The sequence below is a fragment of the Pempheris klunzingeri genome, chromosome 14 (genome assembly GCF_042242105.1).
Source record: "Pempheris klunzingeri isolate RE-2024b chromosome 14, fPemKlu1.hap1, whole genome shotgun sequence".
Classification (NCBI taxonomy): domain Eukaryota; kingdom Metazoa; phylum Chordata; class Actinopteri; order Acropomatiformes; family Pempheridae; genus Pempheris; species Pempheris klunzingeri.
Window position 1 is genome coordinate 4,088,143 of NC_092025.1, and position 15,121 is coordinate 4,103,263.

Below are 15,121 nucleotides of genomic sequence, written 5' to 3' on the forward strand. Positions count from 1 at the left end.
ACCAAAATTTGGTTCTCAAAAATATACAACTGTCAGCCTACAGTATATACTTCACACAGACTTTAAAATGGTGAGCTAGCTCATACACAATAATGTACACAATTGTTAACTCAATCATTCATACATACTGCCAAAGTAAATTTGGTTATAATACAGAATAAAGATATTTTTCAGTTTGAATTGCACCTGCTTGAAGGAAATGCAGAATACATTTAAAAGTGTTGTCCAAGATAGTCTCTTGGTGCACTGCAGGATGCATTACATTTTAATTTGGCACAAACCTCGAAGTCTGTTGTGTGAAAACATGACTGCAGGCATGAAGAGACAGCAGATGAGGATGTGGAGTGGAAGAGACTGTGGACACAGAAAGGAGGAGGAAGCAGGAGAAAATGAGAGAAAATCCTATCTGGAAATGGTTACCCTGCCTCTTTCCATTTCTAAAGTGCACATTCATATTACAGTGCCAGTCATTCAATTTGTAGGCTGACTGGGCATGTTGTGAATGTAAGCCATGCTGCGTGAGAATCAAATGATGTACTCCTCTTCATGTTAAGTCAACCTGATATTACTTTTACCAGTCACCAGTTACAAGTCATGATTAGTTTGTGGGCATTAAGTTGCAGACTGACAAACACACCATATGGAAATATCCACATTTTCTTCCAATCCATCCAGCAACGCACTGCAGTATTCCTCTCAAACAGATATTCTACTGAAGTCCTAGTTGTATTTTTGGAGTTTATCTCTCAAACTATGGGACCAATCAGCCTAATGTTTTTTGTGTACATTTCTGCCTGCATGCTGATGAACTGCTGGTGAGTTTATTGGTTTTATCTTTCTCTGGTTTAGTTTATAGCTTCCAACATTTATTTTCCTTTTCATGACCAGAAACTTGCTTCTTTTGAACTTGTCCTACAACAAGAGGGAAACAGTGATGACAGTCTACAGTTTTCTAAATATGAGTATCCACTATTTTAGTAGGATTTAACGATCAATGATCAGTTGATCATAATTAATTAAAAAAATCTCTTGATGAGTGTCACTCAATTCAGATTATAATCTGTGTTTTAGATACACATACTGTATGTACACTGTATATCTTTACTAAAATAACCTGTAGAATGATACATGAAACACAGTGTTCTATAATCATTACATATTTATAATTGCATGCATATGGTGTTTACACATCAGATTCTATGGTGATTTAAAACTAGTTTGTGAAGTTCTGAGGTGGATGAAATATCAGAAACGCATTTTCATTTATACAGTGCACTGCAACAAAGTGATGAGTCCACACTCTAGCATCTAAAGTGGTATCAAAAACATATGAATGTGAAATGGACTGAGTTTGAAATGGAACAAGTATTTTCTGCCATTCCATTTGTATTGCAGTAAACTGTACAGGCAAAAGTGTTTTTCACATTCATTTCTCTCTATGTTGACTGTCCCACAAGGGAAAGCAAGACACTTGATCTGCTGTATTCAAATGCCAAGGAGGCATACAGTCTACCACTTGGCAGATCAGATCACAACCTGGTCTACAAACTCTGTATACTGAGGCAGGCTGTAACCACCCGCACATTGAGGAAGTGGAGACCAGAGGCCAGCGAATCTCTTAGGACCTGCTTTTAGTGCACATATTGGGGTATACTGCTGGGGTCACAGGAAAATAACAGTAGCTCCAACACTGACATTGACAAAATGGTTAACTGCACTACGGACTACATTAACTTTTCTAGAGAAGTGGTCATACCAGCAAGGATTATGCACTGTTTTCCCAATAATAAACCCTGGATCACCAGTGCCATCAAGATAACCTTCAACCAGAAAAAGTAAGCTTTTAGGGATGGAAGCAAAGGCACAAGCAACTGCAACAAGACCTCAAGAGGAGTCTAAAGCGGGGCAAAGTGGAGAGAAATCTGCAGCACATCAACACCAGAGAGGTGTGGAGGGTTATGAGGACTGGCTACAACCAGAAGAACGCTCATTATTGTTGAACACTCATGGGCATGGCAGACACTGGCTGTGCAGCACTAATGGCAGAGCCTGAGCCTACAGACAGGGAGGGTTCCAGTTCTGTGGAAAACATCATGTCTCGTTCTGGTATCCAAGTAGTAAACGACTAGGAAAACCAAGAAAACATGGCAGTAGAAGATGCTCTCCTCTACAGCCTCCACCGGGCTGATTATCACTTGTTGGATGAGCCAGGTTGGTTATATGAGGATTATGCTCTTCGAGGGCTTTTAACACCATCCAACGTTCTACGCTTAGAGACAAGCTCCAAAAGATGGAGATGGATCCCTTCTTGACTTCCTGGATCACAGATTACCTGTCAGGAAATGTGCTGTTGGGACGGCGGTGAGCAGCACATGGGCTCTACAGGGTACTTTTCTATCTCAATTCCTGTTCAACCTGTACACATCGGACTTTAAATATAACTCTGAGTCCTGATACATTCAGAAATATTCTGACGATATGGCTATTGTGGCATGTGTGAAGAAGGGACAGGAAGGGGGGTACAGGGACCTGGTGAGAGCCTTTAGAGACTGGAGTGAGAAGAATGGCTTCCAACTGATCATCTTCAAGACAGAAGATGGTCATGGACTTTTGCAGGTCTCAGCCCCCACTCCACTGCAATCCTACAAATACCGAGACGTGCACCTGGACAAGAAACTGGACTGGTCCAGAGCTGGCTATTTTTCCTCAGGTGGCTTAGTAGGTCATTTTTTCTACCAGTCAGTAGTGGCAAGTGGACTGTTTTATGCTGCAGTCTGCTTGGGAGGTAACATGACAGCTGAGAACACCAGGCGGCTGAACAAGCTGTTTGAAAAGGCTGGACCAGTGCTGGGTGGGAGCCTGGATTCACTGGGGATGGTGGTAGAGAGTAAGCTGCAGGCCATCATGGACAACATCAGCCACCCTCTTCACCACACCATGGCAGGACAGACGAGGAGCCGCAGTGGACGGCTCTCTGTCTCCAAGTGACCCCCTGGACAATGTGCAACACCTGCCTTTTCATTTATACTCTACTTCAACTCACTGACTGTCACACTGACTTTATGACTCAGTTATTATTTATCATTTCTCCATTTTATTGTTTGTCAATTGACTGTGTGAGCTACTAGATATCTTAATTTCCCCTTGGGAATGAATAAAGTATCTATGTAGCTAGTTAGCTAGCTATCTTTTTCTTTCTTCATTTGATTCTTTTGTAAGAGAGTTCTGGAATGTCTGAGCTAATCACACATACACAATCGGCATCTTACAAGTTCTTGTGAATCCAGAGGAAAAAAAACTCATCAAAAGAACACTGTCCTCCTGCTCACTATACCTAGACTAGCTTACAACAAGCTCAGCTATGAAACCTTTGCTGGTGTCTTCACTGGAATCACTGCTCTATGGTTCTGAATCCAGTCTGCTTACTATCCCCTCTGTCTGTTGTCTCCACCGCTTCTGCAGCTAAATGCATCGAGAAGAATTTGGAGGCCCATCAGGATTTTCACTTTTCTCTTCAGTCCGTCTTTGTGTTGTTTTGGCTTTTTGTTTGTGTAAAACTATGTTAAAACCTCATTTTAATATTCTTTGGAACATTAATACTAAAGAGGCAGTAAAGGAGCGGGGGAGGGATGACAGCCACCCAGAACCACAGTGAGCCACAGTCTGCTCGCGCAACTAGGCCACAGCACATCTCTCTCCCTCTCTCGTGTTTTTTTTTCTTTCATAGCATCAGCCCAATTTATGCAGCCGTCTACTGGGAAACCTCCTGGTACTCTAGAGGGGACTCTGCCCTTGTATATATTCAGTTTGTTTCAGTATTTTGATATTTTCATTTGGTTCTTTAGGTTTATGATCTTGATGGAAGATTGATGTGCTTTGTTTTGTAGCCTTACATAATCAGGAACAGATGTTGCTTGACAGACACAAAGAACACATATGAACCGCAAGCTGTAGTTCTGACATTCAAGACCTATTTCCAGGAGCTGTTTTAATGTTTTTCAATAGAATGTGATCCTTTGGGTTATGTTTTTGTAAATGAGTGGCACACACAGCATGGTGTCTATCTGTTAGTAACTTTGTGACAAACATATGTAATGTATTATAATGAATGCTTTCTCAATGGAAGTGGTCGGGTGTGACTAATGGAATCTCCTCTTCCTCTCATTTTAAACAGTGTAATCTCTGTGGCATAGTGTTCTGACAGTTGTGTGCTGGAGAATACAGCCGACTATTAATTTACACAAAAAGCTCTTCAAAAGCAAACTGATGTCCTAACGGTACAGATTTGCTTAAAGTGAATAAGGTTCCTGACATGGAGTAACATATTAGCTTCCAGTGTGGTTCTGGTCGAAAGAGCTCTGCTCTGCACTCAGCACTGAGCAATGATGTGATTCATTTGTTAATGATGAACATGTGACAAAAATAATTGACACATAGAAAGTTGTAATGTGAGGGGCTTTTATTCAAATTAATTAGGACTTTGAAAGAAGCATCCTTCTTATCACTTTGGAAGTGTTGTTTAAATGCTTCAGGTAGAAACTCTTTTACTTTTAAACCAATATAGGAAATAATTACTGAGAGCAGCACAGGATGGACAATACAAGAGTTACTGGAATAATTAAGACAGGACCAGGCAAATTCATTTATCTTTAAATCACAGATTAGCTCTTTTCAACTGGTGTGAACCCTTACTAGAACCATCATTACAGTACCATCGCCCTTAATCTCACTTTACGACCCAACAAAAGTAGTCACAATGAATGTAGTATAACACAATAACCGCAATATTGCAATGCCACACTATTGATAAGCTAACCGGGGTGGTTGTCAAGCAACTGCCACAACCGTAAACCACAATTTTTCTCCAAATACTGGTGCTACTGATGTGTGTGCTGACGATAATGCGGCTTCTGCGGCCCCTTCGGCGGCTGCACAGCGCTTCAGTATAGGACTGGTGCCTCTAATGTGTGTACTGTCCTGCCCCTGCTGGGAGAGCTGGCACTTGGCTGCAACAGGTTGACGGTTGTTGTCGGCAGGGATGCGCAGCAGGACTTCAGGCAGATATTAGTAAATGTGAAACACGCGGAGCAAAGCCGGAGTCACAGTGCGAAAACGAAAGCCCCAGTTACATTAACATCAAGGGTGAGATAGGAGGAGCTCCTACTTACGACAAGGAAATGTTGGAGTAGGCCTGTCTGTTTCAAACTATGTCATCTCTGCCATTTAAAGAGCAACAATGTCAATATATATTGATATATATATATATATATATATATATATTGAGTTCCCTTTTCGCAAAAAGGTAATAAAAGTAATAAATCTCAACAACACTGTGGCTCAAAGACATGTCTATAGAAAATTTTGTACTAATTGTTGATCAGAGCATCTGCAGGTCAGTTCCATATTCTACATGTTATGATCCACTGAGGCTACATGTATAAAAAAAAAAAAAAAAAAAAAAGGCTTAAAAAAAGGTTACAACCGGTATTACTATATAACGCATTATTGAGCCACACTTAATTACTGTGGTGAATATTCCCTTACTACGACAGCTCCATATGCATGTTTAGTTTTCAGCACACTCATTCAGCTGGCACACACAATGACAGGCTACAGAGGCATTTTCAAATGCTTTCAGACCCTTGAGTGTGTGAGCTGGGTTAGCATGAGTGCTGTATGAGGAGGGAGACAGACAGAGAATATGCTGAAGGACTCTGCTGCAATGGTGTCCCACTCTTATACTCTGCATCGGAAAAATAGAATATGTGGCCTTTCTATGGTCAATTTAATATCAGCTGTTTTTTTAAGAGAAAATAACTAGTATACATGCTGTATACACGCAGGTTGAAAATACACAGCACTGCTATTAATCACTTGTCAGCTCATCAATAAAATGAACACATGGCCGAAAGTCTGGACATGGAAGCACAAGGAATTAAAGACCCAGCTATCTCAGCCAGCATGAGTGTGCTGCTTTTCTCATGCTGATCACAAGGTAACATGTTTACGCTGTGGATCATACTATTGCCATTTGGTTTCACTTCAGTGCATCTGTCATTACTTTGGACTGCATCCTGGAACATAAGATGCAATGGGTCCCATATGAAAAGCTGCCTTTGAACTGAGAAAGCTTGGAAGTTTGAAGGCAGGTGTCACCACTTGTGCATTCCACCAGCCAGTGGGAAAACTAACCTAGTTTATTTCCATCTCAGCAAAGCATGAGCACCCCCCCCCCCCCCCAAGTGCTTTATCACACTTCTCAGGCTAGAATGTTTGGATCTCTTTCTTGTTCATTCTCTAGGAGCTGGGCGTGCCTCTGAATTAACAATAACCACTGACAAGAACACTGAATGTTTCTGAGATATCTGTCATGGATGTCTGCTGTTCCAAGATGAGATGGCAGATTGAAAAACTCACTGACAGTGATTCCTTTGATGTTTCAGACGCATAGTAATTTGTTATGAAAGAAGAGTTAGCATCTATTATGGATTTGGTGAATGTTGGCACAGGAGCTGAGGCTTTGATGTTGGGAGATGTCAAAGGTTCGGGCTCCTTCTAAAACAATCCTGAGCAAAGCTTCTTTTCTTCATATTCTTCCTATTCATATCTAGTGCAAATCACATTTGGTTTAATTGACTCTTTTTATGGGATTTGTTCTTTTTTAATTGTATTTTTATGTAGCCTTTTCATGGTTTCGTAAAAGCAACAACCACACTGCCGTTAGGCAAAGATATATATATATATATATATATATATATATATATATATATATATATATATATATATATATATATATATATACACTGTTGCCCATAAAGTTGGAATCAAATGTTTTTTACCTCTTCTCATGAAATGATTGTGACAATGTGATTTATTCTTGATAAATAAAGTTTATATCTTCTCAACTTTATTGATCAAACTCTTTCAAACATATCACAGTGAAACTTAAACCACAATTAACCTTTGCAAACTGTGTATTCAGGCTTTAACAAAATTGGGGGTGTTGAACAATTATTCCAACTTTATGGGCAACAGTGTGTATATATATATATATATTAGATTAGATAGATTAGATTAGATGTACTTTATTGATGGGGAAATTTACAGCAGCAGCAGAGATAAGCAGTAATAGAGGGAAAAGAAATAAAAATACAATAAATAACAGTAGAAAAATAAGCAACAGTAAATAAATACAGTGCTGTGAAAAAGTATTTGCCCCCTCACAGATTTCTTCTGTTTTTGCTTTTTTGTCACACTTACATGTTTCAGATCATCAAACACATTTTAATATCACACAAAGATAACCTGAGTAAATACAAAAAGCAGTTTTTAAATGATGATTTTATTTATTAAGGGAAAAAAGCTATCCAAACCAACCTGGTTTTTTTTAGCTATTCGGAGGTGGACTTGCTGGTGTGCTTCGGATCATTGTCCTGCTGCATAACCCAAGTGCGCTTGAGCTTAAGGTCACGAACTGATGGCCGGACATTCTCCTTCAGGATTTTCTGGTAGAGAGCAGAATTCATGGTTCCATCAATTACGGCAAGTTGTCCAGGTCCTGAAGCAGCAAAGCAGTCCCAGACCATCACACTACCACCACCATGTTTGACTGTCGGTATGATGTTCTTTTCCTGAAATGCTGTGTTAGTTTTACGCCAGATGTAACGGGACACACACCTTCCAAAAAGTTCCGCTTTTGTCCCATCAGTCCACAGAATATTTCCCCAAAAGTGTGGGGGATCATCAAGATGTTTTTTGGCAAATGTGAGATGTGCCCTTGTGTTCCTTTTGGTCAGCAGTGGTTTTCACCTTGGAACTCTCCCATGGAGGCCATTTTTGCCCAGTGTCTTTCTTATTGTTGAATCATGAACACTGACCTTAACTGAGGCAAGTGAGGTGTGCAGTGCTTAAGATGTTGTTTGGGGTTCTTTTGTGACCTCCTGGATGAGTCGTCGATGCACTCTTGGAGTCATTTTGGTAGGCCGGCCACCCCTGGGAAGGTTCACCACTGTTCCATCTTTTCTCCATTCGGGGATAATGGCTCTCACTGTTGGTCGCTGGAGTCCCAAAGCCTTAGAAATGGCTTTTTAACCCTTTCCAGACGGATAGATGTCAATAACTTTGTTTCTTGTCTGTTCTTGAATTGCTTTAGATCGGGGCATGATGTGTTGCATTTTGAGATCTTTCAGCCTACTTCATGTTGTCTATTTAAGTGATTTCTTGATTCTACAGCTCTGGCAGTAATCAGGCCTGGGTGTGGCTAGTGAAATTGAACTCAGCTTTCAAACATGTGGTTAATCACAGTTCATTCATGATTTAACAAGGAGGGGCAATTACTTTTTCACAAAGGGCCAGGTTGGATTGGATAGCTTTTTTCCCTTAATAAATGAAATCATCATTTAAAAACAGCTTTTTGTATTTACTCAGGTTATCTTTGTGTGATAAAACAATTTGTTTGATGATCTGAAACATGTAAGTGTGACAATAAAGCAAAAACAGAAGAAATCTGTAAGGGGGCAAATACTTTTTCACAGCACTGTATAAATTGTAATGAGAATAAATAAATATTTACATTATGAACATAACTGTACAATATGGAGATGTATATGAGATGATATGAGTGAAAAACAATGCCAATCATCTACATGTAGCGACTATGGACTGTTTCTCAGTGTATTAACATCAGCCAGTGATGCTGATGTTAAAGAGTCTGATGGCTGATGGGAGAAATGACCTGCGGTAGTGTTCCTTCTTGCAGGGTGGGTGCCTTAGCCTGTTGCTGAAGGAGCTGCTGAGAGCCCCCATAGTCTTGTGCAGAGGGTCCATGATGGACTTGAGTTTTGTTAGAGTCCTCTCACCCACCTCCTCTATGGAGTCCAGGGAGCAGTCCAGGACAGAACCGGCCCTCCTGACCAGTCTGTTCAGTCTCTTTCTGTCCCTTTCCGTGCTCCCTCCTCCCCAGCAGACCACTGCATAAAATACTGCAGACGCCACCACAGTGTCATAAAAAGTCCTGAGCAGAGTCCTGCACACTCCAAAGGACCTCAGTCTCCTCAGCAGGTGGAGACGACTTTGGCCCTTCTTGTACAGGACATCTGTCTCCGCCCTCTCAATGTCCAGTCCCTGGATGTTCACCGGTGCAGTCTGGGGTGTCTTCCTGCGGAAATCAATCACCATCTCCTTTGTCTTGCTGGTGTTGAGCTGAAGATGGTTTAGCTCACACCAGTCAACAAAGTTGGTGACAACCTCCCGGTACTCCTGTTCACACACCCTACGATGGCTGTGTCATCAGAGAACATATATATATATATATATATATATATATACATCCACAGAGAGGCGTTACACCACCTTTGCTGACCTCTTTCAAAATGCCTCTGGGGACGAGCCCAGCTACCTTGCAAAGGAAACTCATTACAGCTGCTTATCTGTGATCTTTTTCTTTTAGTCATTACCCAAAGCATATGACCACAGTTGAGAGGTGGCACATAGACTGACCAGTAAATCAAGAGGTTTGCCATCAGGATCGGCCAAGATAGTTGACTCGCCACTCTTCAGCAGGATATTTGTATCCATTGTTTTTAAGCCATGCTAGCAACATGGAGTGGAATGGCAATGTTGATCCAACCACCCTGTTGATCTGTTCGGAGATATCTCAACAAACATTGATTAGTGGAGATCACAATGGGTCCAGATGCAACCTTTTCCTCCAGACCCTCTGTCCAAACCAGATATGCCTATTATTTCCTTTTCTACATAAAAGGCACTTTGCAGGCTGAGCAATCACAACGCAATCAATTACATGTAACCACTCAATCAGAATATATCACATACAAAAACACACACAAATCAACAAAAATTGCCAGCAATAAATAGATGCTTTGCCAAGTGCAACACAAAGAAATACATTAATCAAACAGCCAAATGCTTTTTAAAAAATCAACAGCAGAATGGAGCATCACCAAGGCAGTCAACACTTAGATGTTTGATCAATATAAACACCATGGTGGGTGCAAACACACATTTTAAAGCAAAGAGAGCCGTGTGTTCCACAAAGCCTTCACCCAGGGTACCACTGCTTTTCTTGATCATTTTCACGGTATAATACAACCAGTCCATTTAGCCTCTCTTTTCCTTGCAGTCTTCAAATAGCACATTTTCACAACCATCGATTTGACAGATAGCTACTTTGCCGATAATGAGTTGTAATACATATGATCAGCATATGCATGTAATGCTGTGCACACGCTAATCCAACAATGGAATATTTATAATCATATAACTCTCAGAAAGGGGCCATGTAATGAGTACTTGTTATTTTATGGCTATGCGCATTTTGCTGTTAATACATACTGTACTTTTACTTCCTAATGTTGAAAGCAGAATTTCTGTGAGTAAGGGGGGGCTCCCAGGAGAACAGCAGAATGTTGTTGCTCAGCCTACTTTGAAAACTTCTTGTTTTGAATTGTCCTGACCCCTCACACCCAATTTCTTGAAATGTTTTTCTCATTCTCATGAGGAAAAGTTGGAGCTAAAAGAGTCTCCAGATATGACACCTCTGAATTGTCTGACTGGAGAAATGCTATAAATGTAAAATTTATATTTGGACAGACAACACTGTATAGTATGTTGTGTTTCTGCACCCTGTAGATAACAACACATTGTTGCACTTGTATCTCCTCCTAAAAATACATTATTATTATGAAGAAATACAATCACATCAGTTGAAACCCAATGTTACACCCACAGAAAGCATCCTTTCCCTCTTTGGGCAGCCTCTTAATTCCATTTTCTAATTAATTACTGGTTGCAACACCTTGGCGGTGCCGACATGAAGAGTGACGTGTCCCCAGGCCCCAAGTCACATCCACCAGCAGCCCTGGTGGCAGGGGAGCTGTGTTTTTAATCACCTGGCCACTGGCATTATCAAGCTGGAGGACCCGTCACCTGCTCTGCACACAGCTGCTTGTTCATTCATCTCTTTCGGAGGTCAGTGTGTCTGAGAAAGTGGTACCTGCTGCGTCCTCAAACTGCCACGTTTTACCCCTCCCTTTTTATAGCCTCTTAAAGTCGCCACATGTTGCATTTTACCCTCAATGAATCATTACCACTTTAGTTCTGTGGTGTTTGTCTAATTGCTATAAACAGGCAACAATTGCAGCGAAGCCACCTGACTGCTTTTTGCCACCATGCGGGAAAACTATTAGTTCAATTCAAAGCCGTCCTTATGGGGTCAGTATATGGAACATGAAACTGCTTCACCTTAATACACGACATTACGCCTGTTACAGTATTCAAAGCTTCTAGTTTGCTCCAGCTGACCTTTTGGATGTTAAAGAATTGCGTTTTGCTCTTTACTCTGTCAACTACAAAGCAGTTTTCTTAGCAGCAGTACCCGAAAAGACTGAGCTTCTTTTGCAAGAATGCTGCCATTCTAAACATGGAACATGGACATGGAAAACTATCCTCTGTATCCTGATACCTCACCACCTCTCTCTATTGTTGTCAGAGATCCTACAGCCTGTGATTCCTCATTGTTGTCCAGAAGAGGTCCTGGATGCCTCCAAAATCAGAAGTCCTTGCACTATCCAAGTGGTGTTAGCCAATATAGCATGGTTGATATAGACCTATACACACCAACACATCAATATGACTAAAGCAAAACATCTATCATTTTATATTATGCTCTATTGTTTATTTTGGTTTATCCCAAATCCCAGGGAGGAGCTGAGTGGAAGAGGTACAATCCATCCTAACAGTCATAACCATTAGCATAGCTGCCTCTGGCAATGAGCTAAAAACTCAAAATAGTCAGCTTCTTAGAGAGACATCTCTTGGTTTGGTTTTGTCAGCCAAGTTTTGTAGAAAAAAAAAGGGGGTGTTAATTTATATATATGAATATGACATGAACTATATCTGGATTAGATTTCGGTAGTATGGCACAGCCCAATATATCAGGATAAAAAGATAGATGCCATGTTTAACATACTGACTTGAATGTGTTTATTATGGAAGCGACAAACTGAGGAAATTATATGTTTGAAATAGACAAGAAAAGTATTTCCTTTTTAGATGGGTTCCTCTGCATTTTTTCATTTTCTTAAGCTGATCGAAACAGCTCACCAAGGTTTTTTTCTATTCTCTGATTGTCTGTTGTAACAGTTTTCATACTGCTCTAGAAATGTACATCAGATAATTTTTCTTAAAACATAATATGGTAAATGGACTGTACTTGTCTAGCACATTTCTAGGCTTTTCAACCCCTGAAACCATGAAACGCTACATTCACCCATAGAGATACTGTTGGAAGCATGGTTTGCAAGTTCAAAGCTAAAGGAACACTGGCTACACTACCTGAATGTGGCAGAGAGAGGAAGCTATCAACAGCTGCCAGGCAGGTGGCCAAAAACCCTCAAAAGACCTGCAGCAAGACTTAGTGGCAGCATACTAAATACTGAAGGCCCGAACTCCAAGACATACACCACTACTGACCCAAAAGCACGAAACATTAATGGCATTAATGTGCTCAAAACCATATAGATAAACAACAGAAGTTTTGGGATTCTGTTCTGTAGTGCGATGAAACAAAACTGGAGCTTTTCAGGTTTATGGATCAGCGTTATGTCTGAAGGAGGAACAATGAGGCATACGCTGAAAAGAACAACTGGGGCTGCTTTACATCTTCTAGCACTGGAAACCTGCATAGTTTTGAGGGCAAGATGGATTCAATCATATATCAGGAAATCCTAGGAGAAAACATCATGTCGTCTGTGAGGAAGCTGAAGCTTGGGCGTCACTGGACCTTCCAACAGGACAATGATGCCAAACCTACCTCAAAGTCCACCAAGGCTTGGCTTGAAAAAAAGTCCTGGAAGAGGCTAGAGTGGCCGTCACAGTCGCCTGACTTGAATCCCAGAGAAAATCTCTGGTGGGATTTGAAGGAGGCGGTTGCAGCACACAAACCCAAGAATATTACAGAGCTGGAGGGTATTGCCCATGAGGAATGATTCCTCAGGAAAGCTGTCAGAACCTGGTGTCTAGATATGCATCACATTTGCAATAACAGCAAAGGGATGCTCTACTAAGTACTAAAGATGCTTGTCAAGAGGGGGTTGAATAATTTTGAGACTGCATTAGTCATTAAAAGTGGCATTTCGTGTTGAATTTGTAGAAACCACCAGTAATATTAGTTGTGTTGAGCTATTTCAATTGTTCTTGTCTTCTTGTATTCTTGTGTTTATTGAACACAGCTGAAAATTTGTAAATTTTTGCCAGTACACCTAATTTGCAATGGGTGTTGAATAATTTTGCAGCTGTATGTTAGGACAATATTTTACAGTGCAAGTTAATTTATTTCATCAGAACATTTAAAAACCCAGAACCAGTCCACAGTTTGGTCACTCATGTAGCTGTGTGTAGTGAGCAGTTGTATTTGTTGTGTGGCTGAACTCAGCAGTGATCTTTGTAATTTTATGGAAGAAGTGTAATTGTCCTTCTCATAATACAATTCATTTTGTCATCAGCTCTGTTTGTGCAATCCAGTTCTGTGAACCGGTGCAGCTTCAATGTGCAAGTGCCTGAAGATAAATGCTGGATAAATTATTCTTACAAATAATTACCTAAAAGGAGACAACATAGTTTATTTAATTTGAGCTAAAAAGGAAATACAGTTATGCTGCTACTATGGATAGCAAATCCAAAAGTGTGTGAATTGTGGGATAGTGATTCCTTTGTTCGCCTGAATCACATTAAGGAGTCATGTGATACTGATTATTAGTATACTATATATTAGGTTCCATGTCAGCAGTAGGTTTTTGGGTGGCATTTAGAGAACCAATTGTTGGTCTGGTTTTAGCAATGCATGCTAATTGATTCAGTAAATTCAAAGGTCAATGGAATGTAGAGAAGCATACTACTCCAGCTCTGATGCCTTGGTACAGACCACATATTATGACCTTGTTATTCATGACTTTTTATTCATATTGGAAATGTGATATGTTTCCTAATCATAATTCATAATATTGGCTCCATTTCACAGAATATATTTCTGTTACTGTTATGTTTTAAATCATTTCCAAGCAGATTAATGAGGTAATGAGCAATCTTAACCACACTGAGTGGAATCTAATTTAAAGATAAAACTTAAATATTAGAATTACAGAGCTATGTGACCAATTGACTGCGATAGCTTATTACTCTTGTAATAATCTAAAAGTTCCAGAGTAATAAAATCAAGTCCTGATTATGACTCAAATTAAACCCAATGTAACATTTATTTATCCATCCATCCATCCATCTGTCTGTTGTCTTCTGCTTATTAGGGGTGTGCAATACTGCAAAATTTGGTATTGATCTGATACCAAGTAAATACAAGGCCAGTATTGCCAATATCGATACCGATACGATTACTACCAACTTTTGTGTAGGGGAGAGCAATGCTTCATAATTTATGAAGTGAATGCATTATATTTAATCAGTCTGCTAAAATTACAATTATGATGACCAATTACTCATTGAAAAATGACATTAACTAATGCTGGAGATGACTAAATCTTACTTTCACTTCTATAAATCTGCTGAAAGGCCTCTGCCAGCGACCTCTGTCTCAGTGCGGGGGGTCTGGTTCTGGTTTGGGGATCACTCTGCACTGCTGAGTGCTGGGGGGGGGCAAAGTGAGCATGATCGAAGTGAGAGGAGCGGTGTTTGCACATGCACAATCACTACGATATAACAGGAGTTGTGTACAGAAGAGAAACTGAAACTTAAGTATCGATCTCATCACGCAAGTATCGATCACTACCGATACCAATGCTGGTATCGATCTATCGATATTTTAGATCGATCCGCCCACCACTACTGCTTATCTGGGGTAGTGTCGTGGTGGTATCAGGTCAAGCAGGGCACTCCAGACACCCTTCTCCCAAGCAACGCTTTCCACCTCCTCCTGGGGGACCCCGAGGCGTTCTTAGGCCAGATGAGATATGTAATCCCTGCAGCGAGTTCTGGGTCTGCCCTGGGGCCTCCTCCCTGTGGGACGTGCCTATTTTGTGCATAAAGCAGTGGAGGCCAGTACCTAACCTTATGCAACAAAAGGTTCTGACCGTTGATTTTGAGGCTACAC

At 40.6% G+C, this 15,121-nt stretch overlaps 1 protein-coding gene across 1 annotated transcript in view; it reads left to right on the top strand.

The window, feature by feature from the left end:
• opcml (opioid binding protein/cell adhesion molecule-like) overlaps nucleotides 1-15,121 on the top strand; it is a 157,851-nt gene that overhangs the window by 94,863 nt on the left and 47,867 nt on the right. The gene's annotated exons all lie outside the window — the stretch shown is intronic.